The sequence below is a fragment of the Gossypium hirsutum genome, chromosome D01 (assembly GCF_007990345.1).
Source record: "Gossypium hirsutum isolate 1008001.06 chromosome D01, Gossypium_hirsutum_v2.1, whole genome shotgun sequence".
NCBI classification, from domain to species: Eukaryota; Viridiplantae; Streptophyta; class Magnoliopsida; order Malvales; family Malvaceae; genus Gossypium; species Gossypium hirsutum.
Genome location: NC_053437.1, coordinates 40791827 through 40796075, shown reverse-complemented (window position 1 = coordinate 40796075; position 4249 = coordinate 40791827). Strand labels below are relative to the sequence as shown.

At 33.8% G+C, this 4249-nt stretch overlaps 1 non-coding gene across 1 annotated transcript; it reads right to left on the bottom strand.

Moving 5' to 3' along the window:
- Window positions 1-2551: 2551 nt before the first annotated feature.
- Window positions 2552-2658, bottom strand: LOC121214185 (small nucleolar RNA R71). Its single transcript, XR_005909771.1, has one exon. It is a non-coding gene; the product is annotated as a small nucleolar RNA R71 (small nucleolar RNA).
- Between the last annotated feature and the right edge of the window lie 1591 nt (window positions 2659-4249).

Here is a 4249-nt window from a genome sequence, read left to right as displayed (position 1 = left end):
GGGAAGCTTCTCCAAGCTAAATAACGGTAAGCTCATATGAGCTAAGTATTGGTAAGCTCATAAGAGCTAAAATCGGTAACCCTAATGACATGTCATTTGTATCCTACGAATTCCTAATGTTCAAAAGGGGCTCAGTAATCGTCGTACATCGATGGATATGCAATCGGTATTCATATATGATGATAATGCAAATAACATACATCTAATTCAATCAAAGTATATAACTATACAATTTAACTACACAAACTTGCCGTAATGAGTGTTCGTAAATACGGAGGTGACTAATTCGAGATTTTCTCTTTGCCTTGATCTAACTCTATACGAGGTCTAACCAGATCTATACGAATGAATTTAACTTAATTTAATATAATTCATATTCAATTTAGTCCCACACATTTTTAGAAAAATTACCATTTTATCCCTATACTTTTAATTTTTTGTAATTTAGTCCCTAGGCTCGAAAAATAAAATTTATTCAATTTAATCCCTAATTGATAATTTCATAAAAAAAACTCCATTACAAAAGTTATTTATCTAAAAACAACCATTCATTTTCTACCCTTAAACTTTGAAACCCTAACATGTTTATCAATGGCAAAACTCAAATACTTTAACAATTTCATAAATTAGTCCTCGGACTAGCTAGATTAAGCTACAACAATCCTGAAAACATTAAAATCATTAAAAATGGGACAAAAATCACTTACCAATCAAAGAAATAAGACTAGCCGAACCCTAGCTCAGCAATGGTTTCCTTTTGCTTCAACTTTCGAATGAAAATAAGAAGAAAAAGATGATACTTCACTTTGGATTTAATTAATTTAACATGCAATTGCCTTTTTACTAATTTAACCTTTTAAAACATTAATATTTACACAATTGCCAAGCCATGTACATCCACTATCAAGTTAAATGGTCTAATTACCATATAAGGACTTACTCTTTAAAGATCTATAGCTATTTAATACCTTTAGCAATTAGAACACAACTTTTGCACTTTATACGATTTAGTTCTTTTTATCAAATTAAGCATGTAAACGATAAAATATCTTAAAAAAATTTTATACGATAATACTATCATGTTGTAGACCATAAAATTATTATAGAATAAAATTTTTTACTTCTAATTTGTGGTCCCAAAACCACTATTCTAATTTTAGTGAAAATAGGTTGTACCACTTTTACACTGTTTAGTAGGAATTTCTTAACGAACCGGCTGTTTAGGACAGAAAGAACCTAAACCCTAGGCCTAACAACCCTAGGAAGTCACCAAGGTGGGAGTTAACCCAAAATTGGTATGGCCTATCCGTGAACACCTTAACCCTAAATCGGTTTGGACTATGAGGTCAAAAGATAAGTAGTTCTTACCGACTCTTTATTTCAGTGGATGTATCAAAAGATCTTGCTAGGGCACTGAGTAGTTGGTTGAACAAGAGAACCCGAGACAATAGTTGATTAAGATTACCGAAGAGAGCTAATCACCCATGCCTAGATTTGAAATATATTTCTTTAATTGTTTTCTTACTTTTCATTCATTTAATTTTCGTTTATTTCTTTTATTATTATTCTATTATAATCCAAAAGCTCTTCTTTTAATTCTTCATACTATAATTTGATTAAAGTATTAATTAGATATATTTATGTTAAAATTAGAATTAATTTAGTGCTCGCCTCCCTTGGGTGCGATCGTCGGAGTACTCACCTACTCCGTTGTAACTATATTATAACTTGACCCGTATACTTGCGAAAACCATTTTGCACATCTTTTGTGCAAGATTTCTACTCTGAACATTGGTACGTCTGGAGGCGGTCAAGCTGTTGGCGCTGTTGCTAGGGAGTTAACGTCACTATATTAGTTTGAATTTTTGCATATGGATAGAATAATTTGGAAATTTTTAGGTTATAGTTACAAATTTAATTTTTTGTTTCTACTAAACTTATCTTTTTGAGTTTAGTGTATGACTCGTAGTAGGGGAACACCTATAGAGCTAGTAATATATCTATAGAGAATAATTTGAAGAAATTGTTGACAGCAACAATAACAGGAATAGATGCAAGATCCACCATCTATTGTAGGCAACGTACCATATGAGAATCTATTGTTTGACAAGGCTAACAATCTAGAAGATCCACCACCACCACCATCAGCACAACTACCTGCAAATATAATCATGGCACATAACGAGAGAACTTTGAGAGAGTATGCATTCCCAAACCTGGACATGGTTCAAGGGAGCTTAACGAGGCTAACTATCATGACCGGTAATTTTGAAATAAAGCTAGCTATGACTTAGATGATTCAGAACAATTTTCAATTTCAGGGATAAATGACAGAGAATTAAAGTCAACATTGAAAATAGTTCCTCCATATTAGTGATACCTTCAAATACAATAGGGTCACTGATGATGCTATCCGTCTTCGGTTGTACCCCTTTTCATTGATCAATAACACCTTTTCTTAGCTAGATTTGCAACCACCAGGATTGATCATGACATGGGACGAACTCACATGAAAATTCCTACAAAATTTTTTCCCATCAGAAAAACAGTTTAACTAATAAGGGAAATTTTCATGTTCAAGCAATTAGAAGGAGAAAGCCTTAACGAAGCATGGGAGTGTTTCAAGATATTGATTCAGAAGTGCCCGCACCATAATTTACCAGAGTGGTTATGACTGTAAAATTTTTATCTCTGGTTGGATATACGTTCGAGGTTGGAATTAGATATAGCTGAAGAAGGAGCCTTGATGAATAGTACATACGAAGATGAATACGAGCTAATAGAAAGTACGACAATGAATTCTTGCTAGTGGCTAACTAAATGTCATATATATGGCCAAAGACCTGAAGGCTGTCCAGGAAGATGACAAAGACCATCAATTATTGGACAGAATCAACCGAATAGAGGCTGAAAAGGGTGCACCAAATATCTATGGAGAAGACAAAACACTCTTCCACTATATTAATAATCCAATCAATGATGTGAACTACATCAGAAATAGGGTCAAAATCCCTATTCAAATACATAAAATCCAGAATAGAGAGACCACTCACACTTGAGATAGGGAGAAAATTGAGGAGTGGTAGTAGTTTTAACAAAATTAAAAACACTAACAATCAACCTCCTTATTTGTAGAAACCTCCAGAAAGGGCTAACCTGAATGACCATACATGTGGTCAGCATTTGGATAGAATCAAGTGGGAAATGTAGTCAATGAGAATAGACGTGAAGCAGGTGCAGTCTGAGTGCACCAATTCAACAAGGAAGTTGTGTAAACTTCAACATCAGATGAGCCAATTGATGAGCATAATGGGGGATATCAAAAGACAAATTGGCATAAGAATTCCAAACAATACAAAAAATAATCCTCGTAGGGAAGGGAAGAAGCACATGAAAACAATAGTGCTCCAATCCAGTAAAGTACTGAGTAGCCAGAAAACCCAACTAATGAGCCAAATATGGAGAATACTAACAATCTTCAAGAGAGACCCCTAGAAGCTGATCATGAGTTCTAACTAGAGGAAGTAATTGTACCAGTAGTTGAGCTAGAGAAAGAAGCAACTAAAGATTTTTCCATTGTAAGATACCATTCCCTTCAAGAATAGAGGAACAACAAAAGTAGGATGAAGACGAGTTTGTAAGTATTCTGAACTTATTCAAAACTTTAAATGTTAACTTGCCCTTAATCGAATTAATTGAGAAAGTTCCTAAGTACGCTAAGTTTTTAAAGGAAATTATGTCTAAGTGTAGGTGAACAAGTTAGTATAGGTGCTTCTTGTATTGTTATTATCACAAGGTAGGTTCCATTAAAATTGAAAGACCCGAGAAGTTTTACTATTCTCATAGAGACAGGAAGCATTCATTTTGATAGAGCTATATGTGACTTAGGAGCTATATTAATTTAAAGCCTCTATCTATTTTTAAAAAAATCGGGTTAGGGGACCACAAAAATACTCAGATAACACTATAGTTGGCTGACAGATCCTTAGTACATCTGAAAAGAGTACTATAAGATGTCTTAGTCAAAATGTGCAGCTTTATCATCTCGACAAACTTTGTGGTTCTAGACTTTAAAGAAGATGGAGCCATACCCATCCTTCTAAGTAGACCCTTTCAAGCTACTTTTAGGTCCACTATTGAGTTAGAGAAAATAAATTAACCATGAAAATCAATGGTGAGACTAAAACTTTTAAGTCTGGTCACCAATTTAGCGAGGAAAGTAGAAGAAATTCAGGAGAACATTGAAATA